This window comes from Chiloscyllium plagiosum, chromosome 17 (assembly GCF_004010195.1).
Source record: "Chiloscyllium plagiosum isolate BGI_BamShark_2017 chromosome 17, ASM401019v2, whole genome shotgun sequence".
In the NCBI taxonomy this organism is placed as follows: domain Eukaryota; kingdom Metazoa; phylum Chordata; class Chondrichthyes; order Orectolobiformes; family Hemiscylliidae; genus Chiloscyllium; species Chiloscyllium plagiosum.
In genome coordinates, this window is record NC_057726.1 from 21,933,331 (window position 1) to 21,954,440 (window position 21,110).

General features: G+C 40.1%; 1 protein-coding gene and 1 long non-coding RNA gene across 2 annotated transcripts in view; one reads left to right on the plus strand and one right to left on the minus strand.

Annotated features, from left to right (window-relative positions):
* Positions 1-10,137, plus strand: part of LOC122558267 — a 19,774-nt gene extending 9,637 nt beyond the window's left edge. The window contains exons 2-3 of the long non-coding RNA XR_006314086.1: positions 9,213-9,284; positions 10,068-10,137. This is a non-coding gene — a long non-coding RNA (uncharacterized LOC122558267). The remainder of the gene's footprint in view (positions 1-9,212; positions 9,285-10,067) is intronic.
* Positions 1-21,110, minus strand: part of cdh13 (cadherin 13, H-cadherin (heart)) — a 1,069,860-nt gene that overhangs the window by 969,836 nt on the left and 78,914 nt on the right. The window lies entirely within an intron of this gene.

Sequence of the window (21,110 nt, forward strand, 5' to 3'; positions counted from 1 at the left end):
TCCCGACCTCTCCGCCCCCACCCCCGTCTGACCTATCACCCTCACCTTGACCTCTTTCCACCTATCACATTTCCGACGCCCCTCCCCCAAGTCCCTCCTCCCTACCTTTTATCTTAGCCTGCTGGACAAACTTTCCTCATTCCTAAAGAAGGGCTTATGCCCGAAACGTCGATTCTCCTTTTTCCCTGGATGCTGCCTGACCTGCTGCGCTTTTCCAGCAACACATTTTCAGCTCTGATCTCCAGCATCTGCAGACCTCACTTTCTCCTCATGGTTTCAGTAGGTGCCTTCACTACATCTTCCTTTCTTCGTCTGCTTACCGGTCCACTGCTGTTGGAAGCATACTGAATCCCAGTGTTGCCAAGAAGACCGCCATTAATTGCTCTTTTACCACCTTTTGGACTGGGACCCAATGCAATCATTTGTTGGCCTTCAACAGCACTTATTTCATTTGTGGCCAAATGGCCTACCCCTGGCTGCCTACCTCCTGGACTGAGACTAGATCTGAGTAGTCTGGCAGTCCTTTCCGAGATGTGTTTGATGTAGGGGAGTGTGGCTCAGGTTTCTGGACATGCTTTGTCTTAGTGAGTTCTGAGAAGGTTTGTAGCTCAAGTTGAGGTTTTGGATGTAGGTTTGCTCACTGAGCTGAAAAGTTCATTTCCAGACGTTTCATCACCCTACCAGGTAACATCTTCAGTGAGCCTCAGGTGAAGTACTGTACATAATTCCTGCTTTCTACTTATCTGTTTGGGTTTCTTTGGGTTGGTGATGTCACTTCTGTTTTGTCTGCTTGTTGGGGTTTGTTGCTGAGAAATCAACGCACTGTGTTCATTGGGTACTTGTTCTTTTTGAATACGCTGTATAGGAGATTTTCCTCTGCATAGTTCCTCTGTGCTGCGGTATGTGATGGCTCATTGAAATAATGCTTTCATGCAGCTTTGTTTGTGGGTGCTGGGATGATTGCATCTGTCGTTCTGTATTTGGTCCGTATGCGTTGTTTTCCTGTAGACACTGGTTTGAAGTTCCCCATTGGCTGTTTGCTCTACTGTGACATCTAGGAATGGCAGTTTGTTGTTGTTTTTCCTCCTCTTTAGTGAATTTTATGCTAATCAGGGTATTATTGATTGTCTTGAAGGTTTCCTCTAATTTGTTTCCTTTAGTGATGACAAAGATATCATCCACGTCATGGACCCAAAGTTTGGCTTGGATGGTTGGCAGAGCTGTTTGTTCAAGTCTCTGCATTACTGCCTCTGCTAAGAACCTTGATATTGAAGATCCCATGGGTGTTCCATTGGTTTGTCTGTAGGTTTTGTTGTTGAAGGTGAAGTGGGTGGTAAGGCATAGGTCTACTAGCTTGATGATATTGTCCTTGCCGATGAAGTTGGTGTTTGGTATATGTATTTTTAGTTCTTCTAATAGTATAGTCAGTCCTTCCTTGGCCAGGTTGATGTTGATTGATGTGAACAGGGCTTTTACATCAAAGGAGAGCATTATTTCATCCTCTTCTATCTTGGTGTCTTTGGTCTTCAGGAATTCTTGGGTGGAGTGGATGGAGTGGCATGAGTCTTCTACTAAGTGTTTTAGTCTTTGGTGTCGCTCCTTGGCCAATCTGTAAGTTGGTGTTCCAGGTCGCGAAATTATGGGTCTGAGGGGGGCTCCTGGTTTGTGAATCCGTAAAAGTGTGGTGTGTTGGATCTGTCTGGTTTCACTTTTTGGAAGTCTGTCTTATTTACTTCTCCAGATTTCTGAAGTACTTTGAGTAGAGCATGATTCGGTTCTCTAATTGTAGGGCCAGATCTGTCGCCAACTATTGGTAAGTGTTGGTATCTGCAAGTAGTGTATTCGCTTTCTCAATGTAGTTTCTTTGATTTAAAATGACTGTCAAGTGTCCTTTGTCTGCAGGTAGGATAACAATATTTTTATCTTTTTTTCAATTTTTCTAGCACTTTCCTTTCTTGTGTACTGAGTATGTTTCCTTCCTTTTTCCTGCTGAATGTTGGTGCGACTGTCTGATGGTTTGCTGGGTTTCCTCTGAGAGTTGGTTGTCTTTCAGTGTTTTTTCTAATGGGGCTAAGAAATCTTTCTTGTCCGCATCCTGGCAGTTGTAATTTAATCCTCTTACGAAGATGGCTTTTTCAGTGTCTGTTAAGGGTCAATCAGATAAGTGTTTTTTTTTTAATCCATGCTTCTGTGTTGTCTGTGTTGTTATTTTGTGCAAGTTTGTCTATTTTTTTCTGCAGGTCTAGTTTTTTCACTTTCTGTGTTTGTCACTGTCTAATGTCTGTGGTTTGTTGTACTGTGTCTGTCCATTCATGGTCTGTTGCATTAGTGAGTAAAGTTTTTTTGGTGCAAACTTTCCTGGTTTTATTTACTGAATCTGTTGGAGGCCAACTTACAGATTGGCCAAGGAGCGACACCAAAGACTAAAACACTTAGTAGAAGACTCATGCCACTCCATCATTAATAATTTCTCTAAGCACTCTGCAGCCTTTTTGCTCTGCTATTCTTTGGCTAGTGGGGTGTTAAGGGGAGGTTTATATTTAAGACATTTAAGACCACAGGAAATGACATCATCAATCTAAACACATAAATAGAAAGTGGGCTGTACCACCAGCACTTCATCCGGAGGCTCACTGATGACGTTACTTAGTATGGTGCCGAAACACCTGAAAACGAAACTTCCAACTCAGCAAGCAAACCTACAGCCAGAACCTCAACTTGAGCTACAAATCTTCTCAAAACTCACCAACCTTTTCACTATCTGACCTTTCACCCTCCAGATTAAGGTTGATATGGGTTCTATTGCAACCACTCTGGAAGAGATTGCCAATGCCACAACTTCAACCTTTGACCTGCTCAGTTGCTGTCCACACCATTGCTTCAAAAATTGCATGGCCCTCGACTACCGCTTGGCTGAGAAAGGTGGCACTTGTGCCCTAAACCGCCCTGACTGCTATACCTATATCCCTGACTCCAGTGAGAACATTACTAACATTGCCACCCATATTCGCAAGGCGGCGTCCCCTCTACATGACACTACACCCTATTGGGATCTTTGAACTTAGATGGGTAGTTTGCTTGGCTCTTGGGCATCTACACTCCTCCAAGGCCTTATGGTTCTCGTTGCTGTTTTTGTTTTGTTATCCCTTATCATTATTTTCCTGAAACAATTCTGTGCCACTTTCGGCTCCTCTGATGCCGAATACCCCTGTTTCTTCACAGGTGGTATGGCTTCCTGTTTCTGATATTCCCCCACCAGTGGATGATTTCATTGACTCCTACTCTATCGACCCTGGTGACTCTGACTCTGACAGTTACCTGTTTGACTCTAAACCCCCACCGCCCAACATACCTCCCCTCCCTAGGTCCGGCTATGTCCCTCCTTTTGCCAGTTCTTCTGAACTACCCCCCGATTTGGTGTATAGAAAAAAGGAAGAAATTGTGGGAGATTTGTTAGATCCAAAGCAGACATTTTGTCAGATATTAAAAGCTTGGAAGCCATTTTGAATCTCATATTGATGTCTGCTTGCTAAGCTCGTACTTTTTCAGAGCTCAATGAGGTGGTATTTAATACCTGATAAATGAATCCTTTCCCAGGATGGGAATATCCTTCTTTTCCAAGAACCTATTGTATACTGACACTTGTTTATCAGCTCCTAACCAACACTGTCCAGATACTACATGACTGAGGCTAATGACTGGGCAAAGTGCCTAACCTGCTCATTATACTGCAATTAACAGTTTGCTGATTGTTAAATGGATGTAACCTATATAATCACGCAACTCTCTGTATCTCATCAGAATGAGCTGTGACCATTAGGTCAACTTGTCTCTCCCCGTGAGCTCACGAATAATCAGTCAATAACAAGGTTTGTGTGGTGCGATTTATTGTTCCCCTAAATTGGACGGCTACAAGTGAGTCACCCACTTCATCATTCATTTCATCCCAACAGTGCAGTCATTCATTTAAGACTGTCTGCTAATGGCCGATACAGGCAATAGTAGAACACGACAATTCAATAATTTCCCACACTGCAAAACCATAAAGTAAAATTAATGGGTGCATTTAGAAGACAAAAAAAATGGGGTCGGAAAGGCAAGGCTGTCACATACTTAGAGGAATAGTAATAAAGTTTGTATTCCTTTGATTAAAGGGAAAATGCAAACCTGAATAAAACTCAAGATCTGCATTTTCAGTAGAACTTAAATGTTAATAACCATTGAAGTAACTTATCAGATACAAAAATCTGCTGCCTTTGTCTATTTGGGAAATACATTTTAATCCCGAGGTGGAAATGACAAAGTACACACAAGTAAGCATACACATTTATACTTTCATCTGGACATATACATTACATCCACACCATAGGTATATGTTTATGTAATTCATAACAGAACTTGAGATAATTTACTTTTCTCACAATTTACTTCCTCCCTCCACAGCCTATCTAACCCAAATTTCACTTTCTTTTTCAAAATTGTCAGAAGTCCATCATATAAATAAATGGGATCAGGAGAACAACACAGAGTTGGACAATTTGTTCAGATGTTAATTCATCATAAAAAGATTTCAATAAGAAAAGACTCTGGTAAGAAATCACAGGGTCAGGATGCTATTAAAATAGAACGATTATGAAAATAGCTCTAGCAGAAACAACATACTCTTTGTTAAGTTGTGCCTGTAGCAAGAGTGATGAGATGATAATTTATCCACAATCTTAACTCATTTAACATGTTACTGCTTTTACAGATGCTTTTACTGTGGAAACAATTGATAAAATATTTGTTTATCGATTATGTGTCTTCATCTAAAAATCTTAAACTTCTCTGATATTGATTGGAGTTCCATATTTTAAGAGAAGTGCCCAAGATAGCATCTAATTTTTTTTTAGGTCTGTGATGAGGTACGAGCGGATAAAATACAGCAAGTCCAGCAAGATCAAGCTGAGTCATATTTGATGTTTGTGGAGTGGATGACTTGCACCTTTCAAATTACTATTAATCTTGTACAATTGCAAAAGTGAATTTTCACTGAAATTCTAATTCTCAATATTGTAATGTACTGAATGTTTGAATCCATACTGAGTGGCACACATAAATTATGTTTGGAGGTAATAGATTTAATTTGAGATAGATGTGTCTGTCAACTGAGGTAATTAAAGGCATTGTTGATAAAACATTTAGCTTTTATTGTAATGTAACGTGGTTAGAATGTTTTACATTCCTCATTTATATTGGAACTCATTATGTGTGCTCATATGAAAAAAGCAGATTTATGAATAGTTTATAAAATCAGTTTGGAATAAATAAGAGACAAGCAATGACTGCGCAGTCACAGCACATAGTCTTGTCTCCTTATTCCTTGTTTAAATGAGTACCAAATGAAGCCCTTTCAACCCAGGTTTCCCATCAGAAAGCTGGTGGAAATAGCTGACATTGTCTTGAACATTCCTGTTTTCATCAGCTACCTTTTTGATCAGCTTTAGCCACAAGGGAAACAGAGAAGGAACTTAGCAGGAGTAAAAGAAGCTGCCGTGAATAGAATTCCTTTATGAACAAATTGGAGGAGTACTGTTGTCTCCTTAAAGAAAACTATGATTAAAAAATGAAGATTCTATGAAAGCCGATCGAATATATCAATGTCAGGATCTTCACTAAGTTTTGGAAATAAGAGATTTTAAAAAATATTTGTAAACATGCCATTTTAGAAAAATAAGCATCAAAAGAGGATTAGTTTAACCCTGCCCATTTGGTGGAAAACAGGTAGGTAGGCAATAAGTAAAAAGACCACATCCAGTTATTCCACACTGTCTTAACATAGATTCAAACTGTTGTTTTGATTTCAATCCAGACTTTTACAGACAAATCAATCAAGGGGAAAAAAAAAATTAGGCACTGACCCAGGAGTGTTGGAATATTTTAGCAGCTGAAGAGAGGCCATAATATGTTAATTCTGAAGGGCAAGCATACCAGCAATATAGAAAAAGTTAGAGTGATAAGGACAGTGACAGGTTCCAAAGGATCAGTGAAATAAATGGCAAGCATTCTTAAGCTCTTCAAAGGGGAGGAAGTTACCTCTGGCTAATTATCAAAGCTTTTTATCTATTGTAGAACATTGAGCTACTGTATTGCCCAATTCAGATTCAAATTTTTCAATTGATAGGGCTATTTTTATTTTCCATCTAGTTCTTAAAAATAAATAAAATGGTTTCCTTTGCAGTTCTCAAAAAAAAACCATTTTCTTCGCAGATACTTCCCATATAAAGTGGCAAATTAACGAGCCATCAACTTTAATTCTTCACTAAATTAGTAATTTACTAATGGGAAGCACTTTGATTTCATTACACGTATCTCTATTTGCACAAACTCAGTATTTTAGGTTGAAGTTTATAACAACCATTACACATCATGTATGAAACTATTTTTTTAGCAGAATTTGGTCAGAGTTTTGTGAGGATGATGTTGGAAGAAGGCGGCTGGGCAAAGTGCTCAGTTCTCCTTCACCACCCCTCCCTAGAGGGGAAGTCAGCTGGAAGCAAATATGCCCTCAGTAAATCCACCTTGCAGCCTATTACACACTGCAGATGGGGGGGGGGGTGGGCGATGTGGGTTTTTTTTATTAGATTCCCTACAGTGTGGAAATAGGCCCTATGGCCCAACAAGCCCGACCCTCCGAAGAGCAACCCACCCAGACCCATTTCCCTCTGATTAATGCACCTAGCACTATGGGCAATTTAGCATGGCCAATTCACCTGATCTGCACATCTTTGGATTGTGGGAGGAAACCAGAGCACCTGGAGGAAACCCATGCAGACATGGAGAGAATGTACAAACCCCACACAGACAGTCACCCAAGGCTGGAATCGAACCTGGGACCCTACTGCTGTGAGGCAGCAGTGCTAACCACTGAGCCACTACGCCACTCCAAATAAGCAAAGAGATCAGGGGGAGGGGGTTAGGTTCCTGATCATTATTTGTTCCCTACTTGCATGCTTTAACAGGACATCAATGTAAAATGATAGGTGTATAGTGGGTTAGAACACTACTTCCACTCTTCACTTGGAAGAAAGTCCAGCCCTTGGGAGCTACCTTGATGGCCATTCCTCTGTCCCAGCAACTCCAAAGCTCAATAGTGGAATCAACTGGGGATTGCATGGTGAGGTGGGGTGAGGGGATGGTTGGGCTGTGTGGTCAGGGGAGGTGCTGAGTTGGGAGTGTGGGGAATGGGCCTAGGTTCTCTTCTGCAGATCACATTTGAAACAAGAGGTAGTGGTATCTTAGGTGTAGAGGTGATATTGTGATGCATGTTGCATACATTGCAAATAAAGTACTTCACTTTTGTTAATGTTAGGCTTTTAACACATCCTAGCCACTGTTGTATATAAAAGGGTCCATACCAAGGAATAGCATAAGAATCATCATGGTGATGTCATGTAGTCTTGTGGGCAAACAATTTGGCTCCCATATGCATGAGGCCTCACATTATTAAAGACTTTGAGGATGACTGAATGTCCATCATATCAATGTTACCTGCATCTGATTGCCAACAAACTAAAATATGAATTTCAGGAATTAAAAATGGCGGCAATTTGAATAGATCAGCCTTGCTGAGCTCTGCACCTCAGTGGAGCGGATCCATGACCTTGAGAAGCAGGTTCAGTCCCTGACTGAACAAGTTGATGACCTGGAAAATAGAAGTAGGAGGTCTTTGGCCTGGCAGAGGGAATAGAAGGTGTGCAGACAGCATGTTTTTTTGAAGACTGATTGCCACAATTTCTTGGCTGGGATGCCGAGGCAGACTGGGTGGAGGTTAACAGAGTTCACCGGGTTGCGGCACACAGATCTGGTCAGGGCCAGTGCCCATGCCCAGTTCTGATACGATTTCAATGCTATAGGGACAAGCAGAGAGTCTTGGAAACTTCTAGGAGGTTAGGGAAATATCTGCAGGCCCTGGCCCATCAGGGAACTATGATAATATTTTCCTAGGACTTTTCTGTAGTAGTGATCCATAAAAGGAAATCATTTGATGAGGTTAAGAGAAGGTTAAAGGACCTCGATATTGAATATTCGATGAGATACCTAGCAGTACTTCATATTACTGAGAAGGAGAATTTGCAGTTGTTTCATTCCTTGGAGCAAGTCAAAAAGTTCTTGGACACTTTAAAATAATGTAGATGTATTTATGGGCATGCACAATAGTGTCTGGGTTTTTTTTGTCTTGCTTTTATTACTTGTACTTTCACTCTTCTCCCAAAGAAGCTGTTGTTAATGTTTTAGGGAAGGGAATGGGACTCTTACTTACGATGCTAAAAAGATCAATGGGGTATTTTGGAGGTTTTACTCTGAACTTTACCAGTCTGAATGCTGTGAGGACAGGTGGAATAAGATGGAATCTTTTTTTAGAAATTTGTATCTTCCTGGTGTGTCTGCTCAACAGGCGTTTCTCCTTAGTGCTCCATTACCAGCCCAAGAATACAGGAGGTGGTGAGGCAACTTCAAAGTGGAAAGGCGCCCGGCCCTGATGGCTTGCCCAGTGAGTTTTATAAAGAATTTGTAAACATACTGTGAGGGCCGATGCTAGACATGTGTAACTATTCACATAGTGGAGATTGCCTCCTACCATCCTTGAGAGGGGCTAATATCTCTCTTATCCTCAAGAAAGGGAAGACCCCAGAAGACTGCTGCTTACAGATCCATCTTACTTTTAAACTCTGATTTTAAAATTTTATAAAGGGTTGCAGATCTTCTAATAATGTTAGGAGACTGCTTAACATGATTCAAGTGTGCCAGCAATGGTCAGTTCAAGGGTTGGTGGTTTTCTTGGACACGGAGAAGGCATTTGACTGGGTGGAATGGCTTATCTTTGTAACATCCTGGAGCGGTTTGGTCTGGGTGAAGTGTTTATCGGATGGATAGGGGTCCTTTACAGTGATCTTCTGGCGGCGGTTCTCACTAATGGTATATGGTCTGATAATTTGAACATTGGTAGGGGCAGTCGGCAAGGCTGTCCCCTCTCACCTTTGCTGTTCGCATTGGTGATTGAGCTGCTGGCAGAGGCCATTCGTGGGGATCCTAATAAATCTGCCCCAAAGATAGGGTCAAAGATACATAAGATCACAATATATGTGGATGATCTTTTCATTCTTCTTTCGAACCCAACAGTTTTGGTTTCCCAGTTGTACAATATAATCATTCATTTGGCTTTTTCTCAGGTTACAAAATCAATTTTTCAAAATCGGAAGCTGTGCCTATGGGGGATTTAAGGAGAACACCAGACATTGAAGGTGGGTTTACTTTAAGTGGGCACAGGAAGGCTTTCTTTAATTGAGCCTCCCTGTTACTCCTAGTTTTGTTCAGTTATTCAAGGCTAATTTTGTTCATTTGTTTAATAAGATTAAACAAGACCTTCTAAGATGGGGCAGCCCTTCCAATATCATGGCTGGGTCGAGTTGCTCTTATTAAAATGAATGTTCTTCCTCATTTATTATACCCTCTACAGATGCTTCTTTTGCTTTTTCCAAGACAATCATTTCAGAAATTAAATGGTTGGTTTAGTTCTTTTATTTGGCGCCATAAGTGCCCTCTAATGATGCTTACAAAATTGCAAATGCCCAGGGGTTGGGAAGAGTGGATCTCCCAGCTGTCAGAATATATCAATTGAGCCTCCTTCTATCTTTTGTCAGTGATTGGGCCTGTGAGGACTCAGAGTTGGTATGGTTGGAATTTGAGGCCTCCCAGGCAAAGTGTACTCTTGTAAATCTGTTGTTTCTGAACAAAATGAGGATAGTTGCAGAACATTGCCGCAATCCAATAATTATTAACACTGTCAAAGCTTGGAGGAGAATGAGACAGACGGAGGGTGATATGTCTCAAACATCTTTCCATCCTCCCATATGGAAAGATGCCAGGTTTCCAGCCAGGGACAATGGATCCCGAGTTTAAGTCCTGGGCAGACAAGGGAGTCTCTTGTTTGGGTGACCTGTTTGAAGATGAAACATTAATGTAATTTGATCAAATAACTCGTAAGTATGGATTATCGAGCAGGGACCTCTTCCATTTTTTTTCAGATCAGAGATTTTATCCGAAAAGCGACTACACTTCTGAGAGTGTGTTCTAGGTCTGATATGGAAATGCGGGTACTTCAGGCTAAGAGCACTCTTTCAGTGAGTACACTCTAACATTTGTTGGGGGGAGGTTCCTCGGATGACATCGGGTGATTATGGGAGGTCTGGGAGAGAGAGTTCGGGATGGAGATCACTCCAGAAACTTGGAAGGACATTTGTGAGAATGCGAGAGAGATTTTGATATGTAATATGACGATGCAGTTAAAGATTCTTCATCGGGCTCATCTGGCCCCAGATCATTTTGTGAAATTTAAGTAGGGAGCATCTTCAACATGTCACAAATATAAAATAAACATGGGTACCCTCACTCATTGTTTGTGATCCTGTCACAGGCTCTGTATGTATTGGAGCACTGTGGCAGGAGTAATAGAGAGGGTCTTGGGGACCGAAGTTGAGGTGGACCCTGTTTCTCTTCTCCCGGGTTTGCCAAATTTATCTCCCTTAGATATACATGGGAAAAAGCTTTTTAGCATCCTCACTTTTTGTGCGAGGAAGAACATTCTGATGGGTTGGGTGTCTGAGAACCCCTGGGTCCATTGGGGTGGCATAAATGTAATTATGGAACAAATTCCTTTAGACTTTCTTACAAACATGGTGCATCAGAAAACTAACAATTTTTGTAGGACATGGCAGCCCTTTTGAATTGTTTGGAAGCAGATCTGTCCACCATTTTAGTTAGGGCTTTTGTCTAGCCATGATAGTTTGGTTTAATAAGCCTCATGTCCTGAGAGGAAGAATTTTGAGCAAACATGGGCTTAATAATCGATGCTCTCAAAGTTTGAGAACTGAGGTCTTGTTACATGTGTAAGGATGTGTAAGGAGTGTAGTTGTGAGTTCTTTTGTAGCGTAGTATAGTAGTTGGTTTATTGTTGTTTTTGTTGTTATTATGTTATATTTTCATATTTGTATAATTTTATAAGTTTGTAAAGAAAAGATTTTTTCCAACTAAAATATTTTAAAAAAAATATATAAATTTCACTACCAAATAAAACTAGTTAGACCAGGAAATGGTATTTCTCTGAAATGGCATCAAGCAGGCCCTGCAGTTTCCTCCATTTCAGAAGAGGATAATGACAGTAACCTGCATTAGGTGCAGTAACTCACAAGTGTAGGTGAGCTGGAGTGCTCAGACAACTGCCAACTCCACCGAACTGCCCTTGCCAGCCAGCATTTCTTATGAACCAAGTGTTGTTCAGCTCAATAGGCTTGTTAACTTCATTTATTTTATGTGCTCTCCCCTCTCCTCACTTTTGCAACACGCCCCACAGAGGCATGCAAAATCTCTAGTTTAATGTCTATTTCTTTGGTATTTGTGGTTAAAATTATGTTGACATTAACTGTGCACCTTATAAAATAAAAAGGCATTTTACTTTTCTGGAGAATTAATCTTAGGAACGTCTTCCCAGATTATACACCTGCATGAATTTACTGTTAATTATAATATGGTAGCTTTTATCTTCTACTGGTTGCAAGTACCAAAGAATTTCTTAATTGATCCAATTTTCACATGCTTTTAAAACAAATTAAACTGCTCCATTTAATTGTTATATTTCTCGAGCATGGAAGCAATCAGTCCAACTCAAGCTTATTGCCATGGGTGCCATTAGTCAGACTTGGTTTCTTGCCAAAATGCAAGCTGTTTGAGTTATCACTCTCTCCACAAAGTAACATGGATGCTTCCTTTCAAAACAAAGGAGGAGCCCACATGCAAATGAGAGGGAAGGGGTAAATTAAAATTCCATTCCTCCAATATGGAATTTGTCATTATGTTATAACTTTAAAGCAGTACTTGTGCAAGGAATCTTCTGCTTAACAATCATTCTGGCAATTGGCAGGAATTACATCACTGCAGACTTTTTTTTGACATGAACATGTTGTTCAGGTGCGGTTTCTCCTGTCTAACTTGACTCCTGATAATAGCTGAAGGTATGAATAGTAGTGCATCAGCCATACCTCTCCCCACCCCGTTCCAAAGTGTTTGAAATTCAGTTCTGATTTGGAAAACACTGCAACAAGTTCATTTTACCATTATAAATATGTAAAATTGCTCTTCAATGCTGGAGCACCATAGGCCCTCATTACTGAATACCTGCAAGGTAACGTATAATCCTTATAATCACTGTTCCCATTTAGCGTAAGCTAAAATATACACCCAGAACAAGCAAACGTTTTACTGTTACAAGATGTGAGAATCTGAATAACATTCACATTTTGTTTCAGGACTGACAGGTGATTTGCAGCTTTTGAAGAGAATTCTTTGCAATATTTTCACTAATTCCCTGCAGAGATTGACCCAATTGTCTCCAATTATGCCAATTCTAGGAGAACTTCTCTCATCTTTTCACATTAAAATTTCCTGCAGCAGCAGCAGCAATTATTCTTGGAACCAATGAAAAGTGAACTCAACATAATCTTAATTCTTTTTCTCCTTGCTTTCTTCAGCAATTATTCAATAGCTGGTATTGACCTTTTCAAATCTGACATCAGTCTTGTTATACAAGGGTGTAAGGGTCTGAATGATGAGTAATGTGTTAAGCACTGCCCAATATGTTGTCATATGGAACTGGAAGGAGATAACAACTTCAGATGTGGAACAATAGGCCTCATATCAAATTTTCTATTACAGTTGCAACAATGTCTAGCATACCATTGTAACTTGCACCTAGATGTTGCTATGCAATAAACTATTCCCTTGTTAAAGATAAAAACTTCTTCACATTCGATCACCAGGTAGTGAGGATTTCATTTACCAGTCCTGGCAAAAAATTGGTCAACCTGGTGGACATTCATCTCCTCCGATATCCTTCAATGCTGTTTTGGTTTGGTTTCTTATAATTTGCCTTTGCTGGCATTTTATAATGACTCTACTTAGGATGTTCTGCCATTTATTCTGCAACTTTGTTGTCTGCGTAATTCTAATTGAAAAATGTTTCTCTGCCTGTTCATTGCTTCCACCCTAACAAGAGAAGCAACAGACACATCGAGGGATTTTGTCTTCTTTCATAATACATTGCGCTGTTTAGTGACAGAACATGTGGTGAAGTTTCCTTGTTGTTTACAAAATTCTGAAAATGTTTTCAAAGAGAAAAAATAATCACTTTCAGGGTGGGGTGGGGAGAGAGTCCCGGAAAACAACTGTTGTTTGAGACCTTAGTCATGGTCTACAAAATTAATAGAACAACAAAAATGAATGAATTGTTGCTGGATTTTTCTCATCCTAAAATTTTCAATCTGTCAGTAAACAATAGAGACTCACTTATAAAGCTAACTGTGGCAGATACACTTCTTGAAATATTGCAGAGGTTGAAAAATAGTTTGAATTTATTTATGCAAATATGCTGCAATATTTTTCATCAATACATGTCTGCAAGCAGGAGGAAATTTAATTACTTGAGTTGTTGTTCAAATTCTCTCAAATTAATCAACTTTTCTCCCTGCTTCCCAAAGTTCCCAGTGGCTTGAATTACTTTTTTCCCTCTGCTGTTTATTCTTTGCAATTCTTTGCCCACATTGTTATGATCCCTGTTGGTGGTAACACTGGACAAGTCAGATTCCAGAGTAAAACAGGGCTTGATGGATCATAAGTTTAATGTTTGCAGTTGGTTATTATGGTGGTTAATCATTGAAACATGTTCACAAGGCTGAAAAAGATTTAATAACAAAAGGAATACACATTTTTTCCACAATCGAACAATAAGCTATTTAGAAATATAGTTTAGAAAGTTCTCAATATAAACAGCATAACCAAGGTTTCAAGAGTTTCTCAGTAATATCTGCTATGGATACTCAAACCAGAAAGAAATATTGCTCCTATCTCAAGACTAATTTATTAATTAACTGACTTTTTCTGGTTCCATTTTCTTGGGTTGCAGGGACAGTTTTGTGACTTCTTTTGAGAGGTGCTAGCTGGATCCTCCTTTTAATTCTAACAACTTTAATACAAATTCTAACAGTTTGGACAATTCACAAACTCAACCCTTCTACAATAGTGAAGGCTCTTCAAAACTGAAAACTTAATTCTTCTGAAATGGAGGTCAACACTATTGTTTTCACTATCACAAACACAGAAATATAAACATACCATCAATTAATAGCAGATATTCTGCTAGGCACTTGATTGAATCAAATGTTTTCTGGCATGTCATAGACAGCCATGCAGCACAGAAGAAGATGTTTCACTTCAACCTGTCCATGCCAAACAGATATAACATTTGACCTAGTCCCATTTGCCAGCATTTGGCCCATATCCCTCTAGACCCTTCCTATTCACATACCCATCCAGATTGCCTTTTAAAATGTTGGAATTGTACCCACCTCTATCACCTCCTCTGGCAGCTCGTTCCATGCACACACCACTCTCTGCATGAAAATATTGTCCCATAGGTCCCTTTTAAATCTTTCCCCTCTCCCTTTCAACATATGCCTTCTCATTTTGGACACCCCCCCACCCGAGGGAAAAAGACCTCAGCTATCCACCTTATCCATGCCCCTCATGATTTTAAGAAAACTCTAACATCACCCCTCAGCCTTAGGTCACTGCTCCAAATGACTTCTTGATCTTTTTAAAAAAACCTTCACAGAACTAAAACCAAATCTCTCTGCCTCCATTTTAAAAATCCAAATTCCAATACAATAAATGTGTGATACACATTTATCGCAATATCTGTTCGTTCTTGTTGGGAATGCAGGCAATATAAAGGGATTCTGGAGAAGCTAACAGATCTATTGCAAATCTTTTTTTTAATACAGCAATAATGTACTAAAAAGCTCGAGGTTCAAGTAGATTAAAATCTTCCTATAATATTACTTGAACAGATTACACTTAATCACAGGCAAACCAACAGCAGCATACTTGAGTTATGGTGGTGATATATCATAATCATGTTTAGTAAGATGATGTATTTATTACTATTTAATGATAAAGCATCTCCTTACCTGTAGGCTGTAGGTGTAGCTAAAGGTTTTTAATTACAGCGATTCTGGTCAGGTGGATGGCTAGAGTAAAAGGGTTGGAAAAATAGCTGAAGTGGAAAAACACTTGTGATGTGAAAGAGAAGGGAAAAGGTTCTGAACTGAACTGGGTCGACTTGGTGGGTTGGATACTCTTCAAATAAGTGGCTAAGAAAGGTGCACAGAGCTGGTTAAACTCATCTTAAAAAATGGCAAGAGTGAAAGAAGACAGCATAGAATTGTTCCTGTCAGAATTTCAAAGATCATGGTGTGCTCCACTATCACTATGGATAGATGTACGCTCAGATTTTGCAGTCATAGTGATGCATAACTATCAACATTTATCTTCATTCCCCCACTGAAACGGACTAGCTTCATTAGGCTGCAAAGCTCAGAATAATGCGATAATCCTAAAGTTGCTGTTAGTGATAATTTGCTTCTCTGGGATGTGCACTGTTGAAGTTATTGCACCATGCCTCAGAGTGCAATCGATGGGCATTTTATGGATCGATCAGAGCTTTGACTTATGGGTCATCAATCTTGTTATTAAAAACCTTTGAAAAAGCCTGACTTTATTGAAAGAATTTGAAGTCCTGCATTTACTTCATAATTACTGTTTTAAATCACACTAACCCAGAGCAACTAATTTTACAGTGGTAGTATGTAAAACTGCTCCATTATAATTTAAAGAGAGTTTGTTTTAATTTTTTATCTTAACTTAATGCTATTCATTTATTTTATTATCTGAATACTTTAAAGTATTGGATATTATCAAGTGCTTTTAACTTCCTGATTTGCTGTATACGAATTTTTCAGTGCGATTTGGTGCTTATCTGCTTGCTGCCATCACTGCTGCTGTACATCACAAGATCCCTTTGACTTGATACCAAATGAACAAATAAATTGCTGTCAGGAAAGAGGGAAAAAAACACCACAGGAGATCATTCGACCTCAAGGTCATTGGCAAATGTCCTTGCTTTGTTATTGACTACAAATCCAAAGCATTATGAAACCTAAATAAATAATGTCCAGCATGGATAGATCTAGATTCAATTTGCAGTGAATACATTCTTTCTTCAGGCACTGGAGAAACTATTAATTCAAATCATTTCAAAAGAAAGTAAACAGACATTGTTAATTGGACATTTCAGTCAATCAGGAGCTTTCAAAATAAACAATGACAGTAAAGAGTAGCATCTTGGAAAAGGAACATGATTTGAGGGAGTTATATTTAATATAGGTATCAACAGTCATGGGAAAGGCATTATTTACTTGGTCAGGTACACATGGATTCCAAGTGGAAAATATTAACACGAATGAGGTTTTGTGGGAAGAATATCTTTTGAATTCCTATGTACTGCATTCAGTAAGCAGCTTACATCAGACAGAAATGGCAACAGGGATGGCACAGTGCTGCCTCACAATGCCAGGGGCCCAGGTTCGATTCCAGCCTCGGTGACCTCTGTGTGGAGTTTGCACATTCTCCCTGTGTCTGTGTGGGTTTCCTCCAGGTCCTCTGGTTTCCTCCCACAGTCCAAAGGTGTGCAGGTCAGGTGAATTAGCCATGCTAAATTGCCCATCGTGTTAGGTGCATTAGTGAGAGGGAAATGTGTCTGGGTGGGTTACTCATTGGTGTGGATCCTGTTTCCACACTGTAGGGAAATCTAATCTAACAGAAGCTGACAGTGGAAAATGTAACACTCCAGTATAGGTCAAACGTAGTTTCTTTTTAGCTAATCAGACAGTAGGCATAAATGGGTCTTTTTCAGGTGGAGAAGATGTAACAAATCGTGTGCCACAATTATCGGTGCTGAGATGTCAACTGTTTGCAATTTATATAACTGACTTGAACGAAGGGATGGGAGGAATAGTTGCCAAATTTGCAGATCATACAAAGATTGAAATGATGTGTGCATAAATATGAAGAGGGTTTAAAGAACCTCCTAAAAGTTATTAGAATGGAGTAAACAATGTGAGAAAATGTGAATGTTTCCATTTTGGCAGAAAGAATAAGAAAACCACATCTAAATAGTGAGAGATGGTAGAACTTGGAGTTGCAGAGGTAACTGTGTCCTCCAGCATGATTCACACAAGGTTAGTATGCAGGGACAGCAAGTAATTGGGAAGGCTAATACAATGTTTTCATCTATCATGAGGGGAATTGAATCCAAATGCATTGCTTCAGTTGTAGAGGGCATTGGATAAGACCACATTTGGAGTACTGTGCACAGTACTAGTCACAGCAGTCATTCATGTTTTAAACTATATTCACATTTCTGTCCAATGTTTTGATTTGGAGGAAACTCTAAATGCTTGATTGTCTATTATCTGGTCATAGCTTTGCTCATGAGAAATAACTATTCTGAGCTCAGTCACATCAGGAGCCATTTCACTGATCTCAGCTGTCACATTTCAGAATGATATCATTCAACTGGGGAGGAGTAAAATAAATCTTAACATTTAAAGATTCTTTACTTGAAGTAACATTGAAAGAGTCAGATTTTGGTTTGAACTGCAGCACTGAAGGAAGGCATGACTGATAAATGCCAAAAAAAAGATCAACTCAAACTCTGAAGTCCCAAATCCTCTGAAAGTGACAAAATATAAAACCTCTATTCTGTAAAAATGCTTTTCAAAGCAACAAATCATTTTGACATCCCATTGAAATGCTTTTACATTATGTAATAGGGGAAGAGTCATGGTTTAACACCATTTACAAACATAAAGCTGGGATTATTGCCAACGTTTAACATGACAGTAAATCTGTGCAGTGCAAGAAAGCAATGAGAATCATGGCAATGCGTTCATCACAAAAGACAGTGTTCATAGAAACTTTATAAGCACATCATTTATTTATCATACTTTTCAGGAGCAAAAGTAGCACTTCTCTGTCAAAGCTGCCAACTGCCACAAATATCTATGTTTGGGAAGTTTCTCTGAGCTGATGGCACATTCTATCATAGCTTCACCAGGAGTAAGACCTGCTGTGTCAAAATTAGCTTCATGGAGGAAGTCAGGCTTCCTTCCTGTAAAGTTTAAATCAGAGACTTTATAGATTTAAACTCGTTTATAGATTTACTGCAGTTAGTGGTAAAGAAGCCAGTGCAATATTGGATCATACACATCCCTTGTGGAGCCTCGGGGAGCTCCTGCTTCTCTTGATTCCAAGAAGGAATGTCTTTTCTCATCTTAACTGGTCTCTGTAGCTTTCTGCCAGCTTTAGTTGGCTGGTTAGTTTAGCTTTTATGAATAGTTGGAGGAACATATTGTTTGTTTCAATTAGCCAATGTTTGGAACATACAATCTACATAGCATAGGGCAGCATGGTGGCTCAGTGATTAGCATTGCTCCTTCACAGTGACAGGAACCCAGGTTCAATTCAAGCCACTGGCAACTGTGTGTGGAGTTTGCAAGGTCTCCCTTTGTCTGTGTGAATTTCCTCCAGGTGCTCTGGTTTCCTCCCACAGTCCAAAGATGTGTCGGTTAGGTAGATTGGCCATGCTAAGTTGCCTGTAATGTCCAGCGACTCATAGGTTGGATGGGCTAGCCATGGGAAATGCACAGTTACAGGGATAGGTGAGGGAGTGAGACTGGATGGGATGCTATTCAGAGGGTCAGTGTGGACTCGGTGGACCGAATGGCCTGCTTCCACACTGATTCTATGATTCTAGCTGACATTTCACCTATGAAATGCATATATGCTGCTCCCTTTCCTCAACATGCTGGTCAAGAAACCCAGTAATGATTTCTCCACTGCTGTCTACTGCAGACCTATGTTGTCAATGTACTCATTGGAGCTCATATGGCCTCATTCTTAGATTAGATTACTTACAGTGTGGAAACAGGCCCTTCGGCCCAACAAGTCCACACCGCCCCGCCAATGCGCAACCCACCCATACCCCTACATTAACCCTTACCTAACACTACAGGCAATTTAGCATGGCCAATTCACCTGGCCTGCACATCTTTGGACTGTGGGAGGAAACCGGAGCACCCGGAGGAAACCCACGCAGACACAGGGAGAACGTGCAAACTCCACACAGTCAGTCGCCTGAGGCGGGAATTGAACCCGGGTCTCTAGCGCTGTGAGGCAGCAGTGCTAACCACTGTGCCACCGTGCCGCCCAAAACATTGTATGATTGATCTTATCAACAGTCTTGTAAATAGCAGCCTAGTTATTTGTACATCTTGCAGAAATAAAGCACAAAGTTATCTTAAAGGACAATAGCTATCCCGGTCAGAGCATTATCCATTGCCTATTTAGCAAATGGGGCAGTGGTGACTGTTTTTCTAGCACACCTCAAATTACAGAGGAAACAAGACCATTGAAGAAAATCATGGGCTTTGGTGCTTCTCCTTCTGGGTCCCTTATTCCCACAGCATGTCCTCACCTCCCCTCACATCCTCTTCCCAAACCCTTTAGAATTGGGAGCAGAGATCAAAATATCCTCTTCACCCCAAACTTCCCTAAGGATGCTTTCAGGAGATTTTCTTCAGAGCTACTTTTTCCAATCTCAGCAAGTCATTTACTCAGTGGTGCAGTCCAGAAACTCTTCATTAGAACTGATAGTAGCTTGGATAGGTTAGGGAGAGTGGGATGGTGAAGAGGTAAACAGATAGCATGTTGCACCATGGTTTCTTTCAGCATAGCAAACCCAGTCCCTCAATGTTCACTCTCATTATCACTTACTCAACTTCTCCTGGCCCAACCTATCAACAACCCCTGACTGCCTATCTCTTCCACCTCTCTCTGGGCTCCATCTGCCCATTTATCCCTCCCTGCCCTAGCTTTGGCAAAAGTACCACTTTTTCCAAGCTTATCAACCTGACTTAACAACCCTCATTAATACTTAAAACCACAAGACACAATGAAAACAAATTCATTAAACCCTCCCAATACTTAATTTTGTACAGGCAACAGCCTTAAGTTAGCAAAGGTTATTTTTAAACTCACAATATATTTTTACATGCAAAACATCTTCTACAGCCAAAGGTGCCTCACAGCTGATGACATTTGTATTAGCTGCAAGATTTTAAGGACACATTTACCATCCTTCACACATTAGATTTTACCTCAATTGTTAATTCCATTTCAACAACATGTATTACATTTCCCTCCTACTTCTGTATAGTACCTCTTGAACATCTGCAGCTTTAAGCAAGAGATTCCACATTCATTTATAAGGAATTAATTTTGTCAGTGATTTCCAACTTCCTTTACTCCTTATGATTCGGGTATTCTTTGTTGACAACTTTAAAGCAGTTGACTCCTTTTTTGCAGCTTTTTCCCCTTCCCTATTTTGCTCCTTTCTCTTTTGCCACCCACCCTGCAGCCCCTTCTCTCTCTCGCTCATTCCTTCAATACTGAACACACCAGTCGCAAGCATAGAAAATAACTGGTATGGTTATAGAGTTATAGAGTCATAGAGTCATAGAAACAGACCCTTCTTTCCAACTTATCCAACTCATTCCAACCAGATATCCCAACCCAATCTAGTCCCACCTGCCAGCACCCAGCCCATATCCCTCCAAACCCTTCCTATTCATCTATCCTTTGAAACACTTTGAAATGTTGCAATCATACTAGCCTCCACCACTTCCTCTGGGATAGCTCCTCAAGAGAATCTTTCCATTTAACTTCCAGCACCTCTGATCTTTGATTGTTGCTTCCTAGGAGGATGTGCCCTCTGCTCCAGTAAGTTTTAAGTTAGTGCTATGTAGTCAATAGGCTCAGCACCACTGACACCCCCAGCCAAAGCACAGGTCCAGGAGACTGAGCCACCGATTGTACTCCCTGTTCCAGGCTGTCTCTGGAAAGGCAAATTGTCTGAAAAATTTAAGCAAACTGCTTCACACCGGTCATAATGCAATAGTGATGCAAGTGGTATTTCCCATGAAAAAGATACTGCATCAATCTGAAGAGACATTTGACCTATGATGTAATTAAACAAGTTTTGTATTTTAATTGCTCTGGCACCAAACTCCATGTCTAATTGAACATTATTCATGTGTGATCTTTGATACATTCAGATTAGG